Genomic DNA, 18,741 nt, shown 5'->3' on the forward strand with positions numbered 1-18,741 from the left:
TTTGGTCACATCAACAAGATTTGTGGCATCCTACCTAATAATAGACAAATATGCAAATTGACCGTACCTTCGCTATGCCCGCGATTGGCCAGGAGGCGTGGGGGGGGCGGGACTCGGGGTGGCCGGGGTGGCCGATTGGGCCGGCAGGACACTGAGCTCGCCACGCCAGCGGCGGCTCGAGCTCAGCGTCTGCGCCATGGCTGTGCTGCGGCACAGAAGGGGCCTCTGGGGCAGCAAGCTCACGTCCCACCGCGGACCATCAAAAGCGGGGGAGCTGGGTGCCTGTCCGCTTTCAGAAGCCTCCGGCAGGGCGGAGGCTTCTGAAAGGCCTGGTGCACCAGCGCATAGGCACCCAGCTCCCCCGCGATCGAAAGCAAAAGCGTGGGAGCTGGGTGCCTGTCCGCTCAGGCACCAGGCCTTTCAGAAGCCTCTGCGGTGCCGGGGGCTTCTGAAAGGCCTGGTGCACCAGTGGACAGGCACCCAGCTCCCCCCCCTAAACGTGCATGATTCAATCATGCACTGGGCCTCTAGTGTTTATATAATTGCTGTGGTTTATGGTTCTTATGCAGTCGGCATTGGAGCCAGCAGGAGACAGGCCCTATCACAAAGGCAGCTGCATCCGACCGTCTCCAGAAGACAGGGCAGGCTGCTGCCACAGCCACCTTGAGAGGCTCCCGTGCTTCTGCTACTTGCCAAGGATCACAGCAGAACTTGATCAGAAAACACGATTTGTCGTATTTGTCACCTGAGTTCCTACCAAAGTGCAGGACCAAGGATCTACCACAAAGACGAGGCGAAAAAAGCCCAGAGAGACCAGTCAGGAAACAGAGGACCCTCCTTTAAGTGCCAACTAGACGTCTTAATTTGACACAGAGCAAGAACAGAAAGTTTCCAGACATCTCATAAGGCCCATAAAATACTAGTCAACAGATGTGTATTGAACACCTACACTGACCCCTGAGCTCGCCGCAAGCCCGGCACCCCATCATAAGCAATTTAATAGTGGACATTTCAGTAGGCACCCCTAGTCAGATTTCCCAAAATATTTTGTTTGGTCTCTAGAGTATTTCTTCAAATAACATGGAAAGATGCCAAATGAAATCTATATTTCTGGCTTCTCTTAAAATATCAGGAGATCTGGCCACCCTGCACCTACCCTTTGACATGGCAACAGTTGGCATCTGCTGGGCAGCAGCTGCCCTTTTACACAGGGCAGCAGTGTGCAAGTTCACTCTGGGCTCCTCCGCACCCCATCTTTATCCTGTATTTGAGGTTGCAACCTCTGAGAGTTCATGCAAAACCATTTATATAACACCAAGTACCCAATGATTGCTTGATTTGTATCTGAGGTCTTAAGGAAGGAGTTTACAAGCATGTTAGGTTAAATAATGAATCAATACCTGATCAAAGAGGTTTACATATTAAGCAATAGCAGTTTTATACACCTACTAGATAGATGATAGGTAGGTAGGGTGGGTAGATAAATTGACAGGAATAGATAGATTAGACAGATAGATAGATATATAGATAGATAGATAGATAGATAGATAGAGATAGAAAGACAGTGATAGATAGATAGATGATAGATAGATAGATAGATAGATAGATAGATAGATAGACAGATACACAGATACACAGATAGATTTACTTTTGTCCTCCTTCTATGAACAGGGATGCAGCTTGATATCATGGAGAAAGAATATGCTGTGGGGTCAGCCAAAGTGGATTAAAGAGCTGGCACTTCCTCTCTTAGCAGCATAACTGGAGAGCCCTCTCTGAGTCTGTTTTCTCACTTATACAATGGAGATAATTTAATCGGCCTCACAGGGACATTGCAAGGTTTAAATTAATACTTTTGTGCTTTGCTCATGCTGCTGCTGCAGCCTGGGAATTTCTCAGCAGTCCACTCTTAGTTAAGCTGACAAACATCTCTGTGGAGCAAGACCCAGAGAAAAACATTTACTTGCCAAAGTTTTCTAACCCTCCCTTCTCCTTGTCCACTACTACACTGTCCCAGGGGAAAAAGGAATACACACACACATACACACACACACACACACACACACACACACACTAGAGGCCCAGTGCACGAAATTCATGCATGGGGGGTGGGTGTCCCTCAGCCCAGCCTGCACCCTCTCCAATCTGGGACCCCTCGAGGGATGTCCGACTACCCGTTTAGACCCGATCCCGGTGGGATCAGGCATAAACGGGTAGTTGGACATCCCTCTAACAATCCAGGACTGCTGGCTCCCAACTGCTCGCCTGCCTGCCTTCCTGATTGCCCCTAACCGCTTCTGCCTGCCAGCCTGATCACCCCCTAACCACTGCCATGCCAGCCTGTTGATGCTTAACTGCTCCCCTGCCAGCCTGTTTGGCCCCAACTTCCCTCCTCTGCCGGCCTGGTCAACCCTAACTGCCCTCCCCTGAAGGCTTGATCGCCCCCAACTGCCCTCCCTTGCAGGCCTGGTCCCTCTCAACTGCCCTCCCTTGCAGGCCTGGTGCCTCCCAACTGCCCTCCCCTGCTTGCCTGATCTCCCACAACTGCCCTCCCTTGCAGGCCTGGTCCCTCCCACTGCCCTCCCCTGCTGGCCATCTTGTGGTGGCCATCTTGTGTCCACATGGGGGCAGGATCTTTGACCATATGGGGGGCAGCCATCTTGTTTGTTGGAGTGATGGTCAATCTGCATATTACTCTTTTGTTAGATAGGATAGAGGCCTGGTGCATGGGTGGGGGCCAGCTGGTTTGCTCTGAAGGGTGTCCCGGATCAGGGTGGGGGTTCCTTTGGGGTGTGGGGCAGCCTGGGCGAGGGGCCTGTGGTGGTTTTCAGGCCAGCCATGCCCCCCGGCAACCCAAGCAGAGGCCCTGGTATCTGGAATTTATTTATCTTCTACAATTGAAACTTTGTAGCCTAGAGTGGAGCCAAGACTCCTGCTCGCTCCATGGCGGCAGCCATTTCTGTTGGGATTTATGTATCTTCTATAATTGAAACTTTGTAGCCTGGAGTGGAGGCTTGGGCCGGCCAGGGAGTGCGGAAAGCTTGGCTTCCTCCATAACCGGGGAAACCCTAGCCTCCTGCTCTTCCAGCTCAGTGGCTGCCACCATTTCTGTTGGAATTTATTTACCTTCTATAATTGAAACTTTGTACCCTTGAGTGGAGGCCTCGGCCGGCCAGGGTGTGCGGAAAGCTTGGCTTCCTCCATTGCCAGGGAAACCCAAGCCTCCCTCCTGCTCTCTGTGGTGGCATTCATCTTGGTTGGGGTTAATTTGCATACTCCCTCTGATTGGCTTGTGGGTGTGGCTTGTGGGTGTAGCAGAGTGATGGTTAATTTGCATATTACTCTTTTATTAGATAGGATATGTATACTAGTATGTATCTGTAAGGGCATGTTTAGTGTGTATATTTGGGGTACATATATCTTTCACACCATAACAGGATGCATGCTTTGTGTTAACAGGATCGAGTATACTGCCTGTTTTACATGTGTTTAGATAACAGTGGCCAGGTAATAGTACGTAGATGTCCTTGTTTTCTTTCTTACTGTTTGGCTCATACTCGAGTTTAGTAATACTAATAAGTTGCATTAGCTCAATTGCCTTGAATAGATGCATACACACTTGTACTTATTCAAGCAGTTAAAAAAATTCCAAATGAGCTTATGTAGAAGGAATTTTCTACCCAATCAGTTTTATTTAGAAGGCTAAACATATGAAAACACTTATTTATAAAGCTATATGTACCCCTATGTTCATTGCAGCATTATTTACAATAGCCAAAATATGGAAACAACCTCAGCATCCATTGACAGATGACTGGATAAAGATTTGGAATACATATCTAATGGAATATTATTCAGCCATAAATGAAGATGAAATATTGCTGTTTGTGACAGCATGGATGGATCTTGAGGGTATTATGCTAAGTGAAATAAGTCAGATGAAAAAGGACAACAACCCTATGTTTTCATTCATGTGCGGAATATAAAACAACGTAACAAACAGACAGAACAAACTCTCAGATACAGACTACAGAATGATGGTTACCAGAGGGGAAAGAAGGTGGGGACAGGACAAAGTGATTAAAGGGGGTCCAATATATGGTAATGGACAGGAATTAGACTTCAGGTGGTGAGCATGCAATAGGGGATACAGATACTACATTATAATTCAGTACACCTGAAAGTTAAGTAATGTTATTAACTAATGTTATCCAAGTAAATTTAATTAAAAAAACACACACAAAGAAACGATGGGATGGTTCTAGTAATAAAAGCCATGGGTATATGGACAAGCCCCAGCATAGGCTGATTTGCACAGTTAGAGGAAAGCATCCTAATTCTATCTTTCTCCTGGAATTCACATGTAACTTACACCCAAATTGTTTTCAGATTTTAGACTTTCATCAAAATCCAGACTGTAAGCTCCCTGAGGGAAAGGCTATTTATTTTGTGTGTTAATGTACATTCATCCTTGCAGCAAAGTCTGGCACATTCGAGGTATTCTACCTGGACTGCATAAACCTATGGATATGTATGGGATGCACTGGAATAGCAAGCATTTGGTAGGGTAACATCACTCTACATGCCAGCCGATGTGAGAGTCACTTTTTAAATACTAATTTCACTTACTTCCATAACACTCTGTGAGGTTAGTATCACTATTATTATTATTATTTGACTCCAAAATCTTTGCTCTTTCCACCCCACCACCCATGCCTGCTCTTGAGGCCTGAATCTAATAAAAAGGGCACACGTGCAGTAAGTATGCTCTTAGGGCACTGACGACGGAGGGCCATGATCTCCTCTCCCTGTGGATCTCCCCTCAAATCACAAAGTTGTCAATGGGCACAGGCTACATTCGCCAAGGGAGGGGCTGTTGTCAGCTTCCGGACTAATATGACAGACATGTTTTCTTCTCGTCCTAATCTGGCTCCCTGGCCAGTTGAAGATAATTATGTCTTCACTCAATTATCCAGGTCAGGGCATGCCTTATCTGTCTGCACACAGGGTCTTACCTTTGAACCTAAGTTCCATTTATGCTAAACGCCTCTCCTGGGGTCAGTCATCTTTAGCAGGGAGTGTCCTGGTTTGCCTAGAACAGTCCTGCTTTTCATTTCTTGTCCTGATGTTATGGCTGTAGGGCTTCCTTGGACTCAATCTACAGGGATCTCAATAAAAGGACCAACTTGATGGGACATCACTGAGGCCACTGAGCATGGAGCCAACTGCTTTCTTGTAGGTTATTTGCAAGTATTGTAATAATAAAAACTAAAATGAAAACCTCAATATCTTACATATAAACAGAATCTGCTGGTGCAGAAAATAATGTGTAAGTCCAGAGGAAAATGGACCCATAAGGCATGCAATAAAAATTTCATAGTTACACCCCCTATCTCTCTCTCTCTCTCTCTCTCACACACACACACACACACACACACACACTTTCTCTTCCTTACTACCATCTTTGGATGAATAATTTGGACCAGGTAGAGAGTGATCATTTCATTGTTTGCTGGACTCAGGTCTTAGTTCAGGGCAACATTTTATTTGCCCAAATTATAGTTATATTAGATCTACAATACTATGTCTCTTTCTTGCATTACAGTTGCAAATCTGAGCTTTTCTAGGTGAGCGTCGACACAGGACCAGGTGACTTCAGGAAAGCGTATTTACTATTGATGACTACTGTGCATTTTGCTTTCTTTTGATTCTCATTACTATGCATAACAATTCCTCACAGATTTTATGGACCTTTACCTGCCCCTTGAGTCCACAAACACGATACACTTTGAAGTGGATTGCTGAGACTTGGATTGCATTCTTGGTTATTTATTCCTCTGTATGGTATCTGTATTCTAACACTGGCATGAAAGTATGACTTCTTGCTGTCTCTCATTGGATAAGGCCATTTCTGCTGGGATAAAACATGGGTATATTTTGCCTTCACATCTTTTTAAATTGTACCTATCTTAGTTGAAGCCATTTTTGAATGAGTTGAATATACAATTTGTCTATGTGGAGAATGCAAATATATATATATACTCTCATTGATGCTATTATGTAATGATGCCTAGAAAACCGCCCACAAATCCTAGTAGCATAAAAACCAACCACTTCAGTAACCAATTCCGCATGTCAGGAATTCAGAGAACCCAGGACGGTCTGTCTGCTCCATGGTGTCAGAGGCCTCAAATGGGGACAATTCACACACCTGGGGACTAGCACACCTGGGGCTGGAGGATTCACTTCAAGACAGCGTCTGCACCCTCCTGTGTGCCACGGTGGTAGGTGTGACTACACGGCTGAGCTCAGCTGGTTCTGCAGGTAACATCTCCAGCATGGTGTCTCAGGGAGGACTTCTACCAGCAAGCAAGGTGAACGTTGCAAACCACTTGGCCTTTGCTTGGGGTCACCTCAGAAGTTGCCTAGTGTCACTTCCACTATCCTCTATTAGCAGAAGCAGTCACAAGTCCAAGGGGGAGAAGGGTGGGGTGACAGATCACACTTCCCAATGTGAGGAAACTATGGAGTTGGTAGCCATGTTTTAAACCACCATGCTCATGTATACTCTGGTATTTTTTTTTTAACGTTTCATTTTTATGAACTAGGCTACTGTGGATAATAAATATTCCATAGCACCCTTTCTTAAATAAAACAAACATTTTGATAGAAATTCTTACATTTTAGCTACAGTATAGATAATAATCATATAGCATATCACCATATTCAGATATATAAGAGCAATTTTTAATTAGGTTCTCTTAGATGGTACGTTAGGAAAGACACATGCATTGAAACTAGACATTCTATTGGTGGTTTGTTGGCTATCATTGATTAGCTATTTTTCCAGACTAGTTTAATGTATTTAACCTATAGCACAGCAGTTCTGCTTCTAGAAAAATAATTTTAAAAAGTAATCAAGGACTTATAAAGAGTGTTATATAGAGGTATCTGTATAATCCTTTAAAATTTAGCAAACACTATATGTGCCAAAAAAGCCTTTAAAATTTTTATAGTATATCTAATTCACAGAATACTGCAAAAGTCATGTGGTAAACAATATTACTGACATGAGAAAATATTCACATTATACTGTTAAAGCTTAAGTTTATAAGAAGAAGACATAAAAAATCCCAATTGTATAAAACATGAATCTGTCTATATAAAAACTTAAACCTGGCCCAGCCAGTGTTGCTCAGTGGTTGAGCATCGACCCATGAACTAGGAGATCACAGCTCGATCCCAGATCAGGGAACATGCCCGAGTTGTGGGCTCGATCCCCAGTAGGGGCGTGCAGGAGGCAGTGATTCATGATTCTCTCTCATCATTGATTTTTTTTCTCTCTCTCCCTCTCCCTTCCTCTCTCTGAAATCAATAAAAACATATTTAAAAGCTTAGACCCAAAACATTGACATAAATGATATCTTAGGTCTGGAGTTAGAGATAATTTTATATGCTTTGTGGTGTTTGTGTGTATTTTCAGATTTTTCTAAAATCATTATGTATTGATAGATGGCTTTCCTATTGTTAGAAGATGAGTAAGATATTGCATTACTTTCCAAATATATAAATTAAAGCAATAAATCAAATACATCGGAATAATCATATTACTTTCAATTTTTTATATTTTGGGTTATCTAATTTTTATAAAAATCACATATACTGTATAAAGTATTTTGTTGCCTTTTCACCTTTACAACTGGAAGATGTCAATCATATTAGTCTTTGCCTTCCCTGCCTCACTGAATTCTGTTAGCTCACCAAAGATCCTTTTCCTATGCCTAGAAAGGTAAACACAGGGTTCTTATGACGCTAAAAGTAATCTGTAACAAGGAAACCATATCCAATGGCATCTGCTGGGACCGCTCTGCCCCTTTCCGGTCACAGGGCTGTGAGCGTCCAACAGCTCTGCCTGCGAGTTCTCCTCATCACAACTGCACTTCCCTTCCAGCTCCGTGACGCTGGTGCTGCCTCCACCCCTCCGGTCACCTGAGAACATGTCTGTCTCCTCCCCATCCAGTTGGGGGGAGCAGGGACTTATCAGAACAGTTTTAGTTCTAGGTGCACCTTGCTGCCGTCTCAGCAGCTCTACTGTCCTCCCCTCCCCCCCAATCCTGGCCTTGGTACCTAGCTTGTCACCCTCCAGCTCAGCCATCAGGATACTGGGGCACAGACTCCTCTATTCTCAGATCTTCCAACTATTTGGGGGTTTCTGCCACATTTCCCTGGAACTAATGTTTGGGTGATGGGGAGGAGTTAGGGATTTTCTTTGCATAGGTCTCCCCTATAACAGTCCTTGGTCCAAGAGCCCAATATATGTTTTATTTACTTATTTATCTGTATTGTTGAAAGTATTACACATGTTCCCTCCCCGCCGCGCCCACTGACTCCCTCCACCCCGTTCCTGCCCTCTCCCCAATCTACACTGAGAGGTGGGGTGAAAAAAATAAACATGATTAGCTCAGCAAGCATTTTCTTAATAATTCTGTGTCAAATCTAGACAATAAGCTTGGCAAGACTTAATTTTTTTTTTAAATTGTCACCTCACAGAACAAGAGTTAATAGAGACTAGAGAGTGAGCATAACACCACGGGTACAGCTAGGAAGACATCAAGTCAGATGGAACCTGAGCAGTATAGACTGAACAGAGAGGAAGAAGTGGGAAAAGATTATTCTTAATGGACTGTATTTACCCCAAATGACTAACTTTACCCAAGCTGGACTGTGGAATGAGACCCAAAATGGGAATCAGATTATCAAAAAATAAAATTATATTTTTTGCATGCCTTAATATATAGACTGATATATTCACTCCTTTTCCAGTCCCTATTATGAACATATTTACATATAAAAAATACACGTTAGCAGCACCACCTCAGCCGATCTTAGTATGGTAGCATGCCCAGCTCAATATGTTTTAAAAGGCATAAAAAGCAATTTAACTTTACACCCCAAATATCCATGCAGGTTATATAATAACCAGAGGCTTGATGCATGAAATTCGTGCAAGAGTAGGCCTTCCTTCCCCCAGCTGCTGGCACTGGCTTCCCTCTGGCACCCAGGACCCGGCTTCCCTCGCAGCCCTGGCTTCATCTGGAAGGTTGTCTGGAAGTACGTCTGGTCTAATTAGCATATTATGCTTTTATTATTATAGATACATGCACATTTTTTAACATGAAAGAATTTCAAAAGTGTATAATATGTATAATTGTTATTTTCTGAATAAAGTTCTTTATAAATACAAAGAAAGAATGTTTTCTGACTACGTAAAATTAAAACATTTTCCTAAGAAAAAATAAAATAGACCACAAAACAAAAGACAAAAATCAAATGATAATCAGGGTGAAATATTCACAAATCTTATCACAGAAACAAAGAATTCTTCCACCTAAGAAGGTGGTGATAGTGCAGGTGGGCTGAGAATACTTCCAATCACGTTACCTGTGTTCTGATTACATATATCCAATCATCTTTCTAAAGGCTACAGGGTATGTATTGTTTAACTATCCATAATTCAACATAATTCATTTAATCATTTTCTGTATTGTTGGATATCTGTGTTGTTTCCTACTTTCCACTGTTGGATAACCTCCTTGGAAGTGGAGTTTATGAGTCAAAAGGCAAGCATGGTTTGTTATTTAATACATATTATCAAACTAGAGGCCCGATGCACAGATTTATGCACTGGTGGGGTCCCTTGGCCTGGTCTGTGGGGATTGGCCAGAGACCGGCTCTCTGACATCCCCTGAGGGGTCCCAGATTGTGAAAGGCAGTTCTCGGGTGACGCACCCCAGAACTGGGCTCCCTCCTCTCTAGTTCCGGGTGCATCACCTGAGAACCACGGCTGCCAAGTCACCACAGCTTGGCAGCTCCTGCGTTGAGCGTCTGCCCCCCCGCCCCCCGGTGGTCATTGCATGTCATAGCTACCAGTCAGACGGTCGAATGGTCAGACAGTCACTTAGGCAACAAATTTTTAATCTATTTTACTTTGATAATCAGAAAAAAATATTAATTAATGTGGTCACGTGTTTATTGTTACTGGTATAAGACAGGGATTGACAAACCTTTTCTGTAAAGGGCCAGATGATAAATATTTTAGACTTTGTGGGTTATTCAATCAATCTCTGTTGCAACTCCTCCACTGTAGTGGAAAGCTGCCATGCAACACTGTGCAAGTGAGTGAGCAGGACTGGGTTCCAATAAAACTTTATTTGTGGATATTGAAACTGACTGTCAAATAATTGTCACTTTATAAAGTACTGTTCTTCTTTTGATTTTTTTTTCAACCATTTGAAGAAAATGTCAAAACCACAGTTCACAGGCCACACAAAAACACGCAGCAGGATGCATCTGACCCACAGGCTGTAATTTGTCAGTTTCTGGTGCTGAAATTAGTACTTGATAACTCATTTTGCAGTCTACTAGAGAATTCTTCCTTGAGGAGAAACTTTCAGTGTCCTGCAGGTTCTTTTTGGTTCCTTAAGATGCATATGATATTAGGATGACCTTAGGCACCACTGTCATAGCAGCCAATGGATAAATTAAAGTGACTGCACATCACCTGCTGTCAATATTAATTCTAATACTGTTAAGAGTATTACCTAAAGGATTTAGAGAGCATCTATTCCTATGTTTTCTCTCAAAGCTATTCCCTAGATTGAGCCAGACCATTAAAGCTATATTACTCTGTATTGATTATTTCTCCCTAACAACTTTAAAATACATATCCATGCACTCCTTACTTCACAGAATTCCTCTAAAACAGTTATTTATAGAAACCCACCCCTGAAATCTAACTGGTCATGTTGACCAATGTCACCCCAATGAATTTATGAATAAATAAATAATAAAAGTTATAACTTTGCAAGATTCCATAAGCCTACATTGAGAATCAAGAAACTCCCATCATCTTTTACTCAATGAATATTTTTGAAGATATTGTTGATTATGTCACAATATATCCTTTGTATGAGAAAGACACTTGTCTTGGTAAGAAAAATAATTAGAGTTCTCTTTTTAAAATGTATTTTTATTGATTTCAGAGAGGAAGGGAGAGCGAGAGGGAGAGAGAAACATCAATGATGAGAGAGAAGCATTGATTGGCTACCTCCTGCACATCCCCTACTGGGGATCGAGCCTGTAACCTGGCCATGTGCCCTGACTGAGAATGGAACTGTGACCTCTTGGTTCATAGGTTGACTCTCAGACACTGAGCAACACTGGCCAGGCAGGTTTCTCTTATTTTTAGCATGGTTTTTGTGCCCTGAACTTCACAAGTCTTTTCCTTACCTTATTCTTTCCCTTCTGTTAATTTTCTTTATACATATTTTAACTTGTTTTATTCTGATATATTTTATGTAATTTATAAGCTATATCTTCTCTACTCCTCTTCTTCCTCTCTCTTCTTCATCTTTGAAAACAGGCATTTAAATTTTTAAAATATTAAAAATGGGGGGTTACAGTCAGGGGTGTGCCAAGTCCAGATTTGACAAGAGGCTGGGATGAGGACAGTCTTAATGCCAATTGGTAGCCTTTCCTTCTTCTCCTATGATTCTTATTTGGTCTCTTTAACCAGCAGAACCATTTAAAAATAAAACCTCATATTTATTTTGCTCTTCGTTTTTCTTTTATCTAATGGCTCCACTCAGGAACCACAATGCCCTGGGAACCCAACCATAGATCCCGTCAATGGTCAGTCCTCCTTCAGCCTGAAAGTTCTCTGTGCCTCAAGGTCAGAGCAGAGGAAGGAACTGGGGCCAGCGAGCCTGCCCGGGGGGGCGGGGGGGTTATCTGCCAGGTTGTCAGGAGTGACAGCAAAGAGCAGGGCTGCTTGATGAATCCAACCAGCAGGAAAACCTGTCAAAACACCCCGAACGTTCATTGCAGGGGTCGTGGAAACACTGCCTATTTGTTTGGAGCACGTTTAATTATTTTTAAACACATGCAGTCTGTAGTTCAGTGAACATGTCAGGGATAATAGAGGAAGAAAAGCAAATGAGGGGAGCCCAGCTCCTGGAGCGCCTGACTCCTCTCCGCAGCTGGCTGATGGGGAGAAGCGTGGATTCCCTCCCAAGCGCGGCTCCCTGTCTGTCACCTAATGAAACTCAGCAGGGGGATTAATGGCATTAGCTGGAGGCCAGCATGCTGTGCAGTAAACAGATATACATCCTCACTCATTTGGGGGAGTGTTTCTCAGCCCCTGCCCACTGGCCTGCAAAGGTCACTCCCAGCCCTGTATTAGTTAAATGGGAGAAATTAGGTTGGTTGAGAGAATCCTGCGGTCTGTGTAGGGAGAGCAGCCCTGGGGGCCAGGCACCTCACTCTGCTCCTCCCTCCTCCCCACTCACCCTAATTGGGGCTTAGATTTCTTCTTGTGGGGGAAGTAGAGGTAACCAGAGAAGATAAAAGCCCTACAAGTAAATGCTTTACAGAAGAAGAAAAAAAAAAAAGATTTTATTTTTATCACCAAATTGACTAAAGGGTGTGAGAAAAACATGGGGCATTGCTGTTTGGATATCGAGCTAATCTCTCTTCACTCATGAAACGAGAGTGTTTCCACATATCAGCGCACACAAAGCCGAGAGCCCAGAAATACACATGTTCACTTTCCCTGCTCCACAGGGATATGCACAGCAAACAGCTACAAGGAAATCCAAAACTCAGAAGTCCCAACTTTCAACTAATGGTAGAAAATATTGGGGGGGGGGGGAGGGTATGGGGGGGGGAAACCAAGAGAAGAAAGTTAGGAGGAAGAATAAATACTGCCTGAGGAGGGCTATGTATGAACAACATTCAGGCACAAACAGAAACCTTCAGTTAAGTGGAAGAATACCCAGCACTGTCCAGACATAATCAGGGACAGAATCTAGGAAGGAATAAAAGAAAAAGAAGAAAAAACAAAACAATCAAGGTAGAGAAGAGGGTTTGAGGGAAATGTGCAAAGAAAAATTTAGAGCTGACTCAATGCTACACAAATATTAGATAAGGACAAACATAAATGCTGCCTTGTCAGAATTTACCATCGTTATCCTATATAATAAAAGGCTAATATGCAAATCAACTGAACGGTGGAAAGATAGGTTGCTATGACGCACATGGACCACCAGGGGGAAGACACTCAATGCAGGAGCTGCCCCCTGGTATTCAGTGCGCTCTCATAGGGGGAGCGCCACTCAGCCAGAAGCCAGGCTCATAGCGAGCGCAGTGGTGGTGGCAGGAGCCTCTCCCACCTCCGCGGCAGCGCTAAAGACCCCTTGGGGGATGTCCGACTGCTGGCTTAGCCCCCCCCCCCCCCCCGGGAGCAGGCCTAAGCTGGTAGTTGGACATCCCCTGAGGGGTCCCGGACTGCAAGAGGGTGCAGGCTAGGCTGAGGGACCTACCCCCCATCCCCCATGCACAAATGTTGTGCACTGGGCCTCTAGTTTTCTTATCAAAACAGAACATTTTATTTTATACTAAAAGTGTCTGGTTGCACTCTGACATTTGCATGCTGCACAGTACTTTGTAGCAATAGACATTACTATCAAGGAAACATGACAAATGAAAAATAAAGAAAAAGGAAATTCAGGATCATTCATATTTATTATGTCACAAACTCAATTCTGAACACCTCTGCGTATCACCACTACTTCCTGAGGGTGAGACAGGAATAGTGGAAGTCAGATTTCTTAAAGGACATCATGGCAGAGTTCATTCGCTCTCCTATTAGCAAGCCAACAACAAAGAAAAGAAGGGATGGGCAGGAAGAGCATGCCATCACATATATGTGTCTATGCTATATTTACCAGAAAGAAACAGGTCAAATGTAGGAAATTTTTTCTTTTTCTTTTTTTTTTCTAAATCTGCAGGCCTCACCAGCTTCCAGGGAGGAATGGGATCTGGGAACTCAATATCTGTGTTCAGATTGTTGCTTTCATTGATGAACAGAGAGCCTCAGACCCCTTCCCCTAGGTCCTGTGCCTCAAATACTCCAGGAGTCTGCTCTGCTGCCGCTGGCTGCTCTGGAGAACTAGGCACCTGGGAAGAACCCTCCCTTGCAGGCCCCACAGTGTCCTCAGGTGCATGGCAGCCTCGGTGCCGAGAGATTGCTGCCCAGCTCAACCAGCTGCTTCCTGGTCCTCCCAAAGACACTGGCCCCTCAACTCCTTACCAGGCCAGAGCTGACTCCGTCCTCCACACAGAGAGGATTCCTACTGTACCTGAAGGGCAGATTCAGTCCCAGAGTCAGCTGGGGCAGCTGGTCCTGGCTGACCTCTCCTGTGCTTATCTCTCCTGAGTCCAGGTATCCGGGCACCACACTCTTGTCTCATGGGTTCCTTTCTGCTTTAGCAGAGTCCTCATGCCTGTGGACCCCGGGGTGGAGGCAGGGGGCGGGGAGGTGGAGGTAGGGAGACGAGGTAACTTTCTACTGTTGGCGAATGAGCCTTTTCCATCTGGAGTTTGATTACCAAAACTTACAAGAAAATCTTTACATCTTCAATGACTTGATGTATTGAAGTAAAAGTCGTGTGTGAACAAGAAGGGCGACTAATGACACTTGGTATTGTCCACGCTTTTTCGTAAATGCAATGGCATCAGATAGAGAAGGGATATCCTCCAGGTGTCATTACCGAGAAAGCCTGATTCTCTGCTTCAAAGTAACTGACTGACTACTGAACTTCTTAATTTTCTTTTATTTCCTAAGAGAATTCCTCTTGCCTGGCCAACTCTAGCAATACTCATGTATAACAAAATAAAGTCTTCCATCTGCACAATGCTGGGGCTATATTCTCACCCATGGTGTCTGATAACTAGGCAAACTATTGGAACAAAGCTAGAGTGATTTATATGTCATTAGAAACTTGAGGTTTTTTAAGGATTCATAACCATGTACAGTATGAGACATATTAGATAAACCATTTGGATAACAAATAACACTCACAGCAAACTTTCCCAGATACAAATTTAATCCAGAGAGCAAGTGGGAGCATTTTCCCATCCTGTTCAGAAGATACCTTGTAGATACATTCTCTCTGCTGATCACAGTGTCAAGTGACCCAGAGTGTGAGGGAAAAGGACAGCAGGGGTCTGTGGGGCTCTGGCAGGTTTCAGAGTAGGCAGTGGGAACCAGTGCTCCTCATCTTGGACCTTAAATTTCTGTGTGCATCCGAATCACCTGGAAAGTGTGTAAACAAATGTAAGTGTTCAGATTCTACCTCCATAAATCCCCATCTCGTTACGCCTGTGTTGAGGCCTAGGAATTTGCATTTAATAAGTACCACACCCCACACACCTGATGACTCGGTGATGTAAAGGTTATATTAAGAAACACTGATTAGACCCGATAATTATGGGACCATTCTAAATACGACTGCACTTTGGGCAGTAGTTTGTTAGGAAGGTGTGAAGCAGCAGGAGGCCAGGCTGCATGTGCTCAATGCATATGGCATTACTTTAGGACAACTACTGTTATCTTGATGATACTGTTTAATACACATTGCAGATGGATTATTAACTCTATCCCCTCTAGCAGTCTGTCTCTAGCTGGAACCAAGTGACCACAAAATGTTGCAGAGGATTTGGAAGTTATGCTATTTAACTTGTCATATTGGGGCCCCAGGACTGGAGGGAGATGTGTGGGGCTCATGTGGCCATATGTGTGTGATTACCTTCATGCATGCAACTCACAGACATGGGGCCTTGAGCAAGAAAGGTCATCTTTCTTTTAGAAAGTGACTTAGTGGGTGGTATTTGTAACCCAAAACATAACTCTCTATTGTATATATACATATGTTTTTTATATATATGTGTATGTATATATATATATATATATATATATATATATATATATATACACACACACACACACACACACACACACACACGCACACACACATATATACATACAGGCATACACACATAAAATGTGAGTTATACTGTGTGGTACATAATGGTTTGAATTCACCCCGAAGGCCAACCACAGTGGGGAAAACATTCTTGCCTTTTCCAGATCCACAGAAGGTGACTGAACCTCCTCCGTGAATGTAAACTTCACATTCTCTGCCCAGCTGGCCCCCTGTCCCAATCCAGTACATCGAAGATTCGAAGATTCGGCAAACACATTTAGAAAAGAGGAGGAGATAAGTAACACCAAGCTGTGCTGATAAGGAGGCCAGGACTCCGTCTTTGAATTTGTGCACAATGGAATGAATGCCTTTTATCCACTCACCTCCCTAAGCAAGCCACACCAGGAAAATCATTTTCCAATTAGTCAGCAGGTTTCAGCATCATTACCTTTGAGATCAGATTTGCAACCATTCAAAAATGCATCAGAGACAATGTAAGAAGGAGTTAAGCATCGTTCCTGGCATCTGAGGGCTGGGAGGAGGCGAAACGAGATTAGCTGCGGCAAAATGGGAGGGTTTACATTACCAGAGGGGCTCTACCTGGCTCCAGGCTTAACAGTGAACAGCGCTTCCAGCATATGGCATTACAATGGATTAGTGATCAAGTCCGATTAATCCTAATAGATCGTCTTTTGAACCTCAGTGGCTTGTTAGGTGAGAAAAAAATTGTCCCCAAAGTGTCAGGTGAAACTCTCATTTGAGGTAAGACTACCATGTGGAGATGGGTCTCCATCTGGTGGCTTCCTTTTGTGAAACTCCACCAGAAGGTGTTTTAATGAGGCTTTTATAGCAGGCACCACCTGCCACTAATCTTCCCCTCTAAAAAGGTGTAATTGAGGGTTGGTTTTACAGTATGGCTCGTATCCTAACCTTGGGAATTCATCAAGAAATGCAAATCATGGGTGGGATGGTGTAATCATGAAATGCCATTTTGGCTTTTGGTTTAGACTGAAGTGGTTATAGAAATTTGTGGTTCGCTAATTACAACCAGCTATATAGTAGCTTCCCCTTTCAGTTAGATTAAAACGTGTGTCATCTCGGAATTAAATAACCAAGTTGATGGTGACCATATGTCTTCATTCAATGCTTTGCACATGTAAAGAGTTGCGAGGCTGCGAGTGGTTCACACAATTTAAAGGTTTCATTCCCACTATTAAGGTTTAACTGGTCGGATTTACTGCACATTGGTCCTCTTAGTAGCTGCTTCAGTCCTAAGATGCACTGTTTGAATGAGACATGAACAAATGACCAAATCACGGAGATGTTTTCTATGTATGGGACTTCGGGAATACAGGGTGTGTTTTTTTTCTTTATTGCTTAATTTAACACAGATTTCGGTCACACGGCTCTCCCGGCAGATTGGGTATGGAATACACTGGCATTTCTACCCAGGACCTCATTTGAAATAAAAGATGCTGCAGAAGGTGGAGTACAATAAAGTAACTGATTTTTTTTAAACTCAATAACCATAAGTTGAGCCCTAACAATGTACCAGGTATGTTGCTACAAATTAGGAAATAATAATAATAGTAATAATAGCAACAACAAAAATATTACACAGAACCTGTCTCCCAATAGTGTGGGATCATTGGTTTTTCACTCCTATTCTACTGAAGAATATTTCCAAGTTCCTTTCCTTTGCTAGTGTCCCCTCAGAATGTTATGTCAAGAAACATCTTACCTACATACAAATCAAGTCAACAAAATAATATATATGCTAAGATAAATTTCAATATTTGGGCATTATCTATAGTATAGGTAACTATTTTTTTAACTCAAAAAAATGCATTGCTCTTAATTATTTGCCCCTTAATTACTAGTTTAATTATTGAATAGCAAGAAGGGTACATGATCCAAAATATCCCATAATCTAAAACTGGTATGCAGTTTGGGTTTGGAATGGCCTTTATAAATATAAAACATTATTTTAAAGCAGAAATAATAAACTGGAGTCCCAGAAGGTAAATCTGACCTATACTTTTTTGTTGTTGCTAATGTTGCTTTCATTGTTGGCCTACCCAAAGTTTGTGGGTTGTTGTTTCAAATATGTTTATATTGACTTTTTGTTTTTGTTTTAGAGAGTGAGAGAGAAAAAGGTAGAGGAAGAGAAATATCAATTGGTTGCCTCCTGTAGGCACCCTTTCTGGAGTTTGAACCTGCAACCTGGGTATGTGTCCTGACCGGGAATTGAACCAGTGTCATTTTGGGATGCTGCTCAACCCACTGAGCCAGACCAGCCAGGGCAAGGTTTATGTTCTTAATACAAATTTTAATCTATATGGTCATGTTAGTCTCTCTCCTGTTTACCTGTTGACCAAAGACCCCATTATTCCCTAATCTCATGCCCGATCACATTGACAAATCTAAATTTCAACTATAAATTAATGAGGCTGATTTCCACCTGAGTTGGTGAACATTGGTCCCATTGCATTAGAATCAATCCCTGAACATGTCTCCAAGCCTGTGTAAAGCCTGGCAGATGGACCAGCATGGGAGAAGGCACATACCCAGCCAATTAGCAGGCTCTCAGGAGCCAAATCTGCCCTTCAGTAGAGCTAAATATTTTAGTCATTTTGCTCCCACATCCCTAATGTCCTTGGTGCACAGTCATGAATCAGAAACTGAAGGGACAGCATAAGTGAGAGGAAAAAAGACAAGAAAACATAATTTAACCTATTTTCTATTTGGGGAAAGATTTTATGATCAGAGTTTCAAAATCTGGAACTTCAATTTCCACAATGCTTTTCTCCAGGAAATTCAATTCTCACAGACATGAATCATTAGAACTAATCCTGCCAGAGAGAAAAAGATTGCTTGAATTGTGTTCCCCATTCACAGTTAGGAGGATAAAGTCAAT

Source organism: Cnephaeus nilssonii (genome assembly GCF_951640355.1).
Source record: "Cnephaeus nilssonii genome assembly, chromosome: 14".
Lineage (NCBI taxonomy): Eukaryota > Metazoa > Chordata > Mammalia > Chiroptera > Vespertilionidae > Cnephaeus > Cnephaeus nilssonii.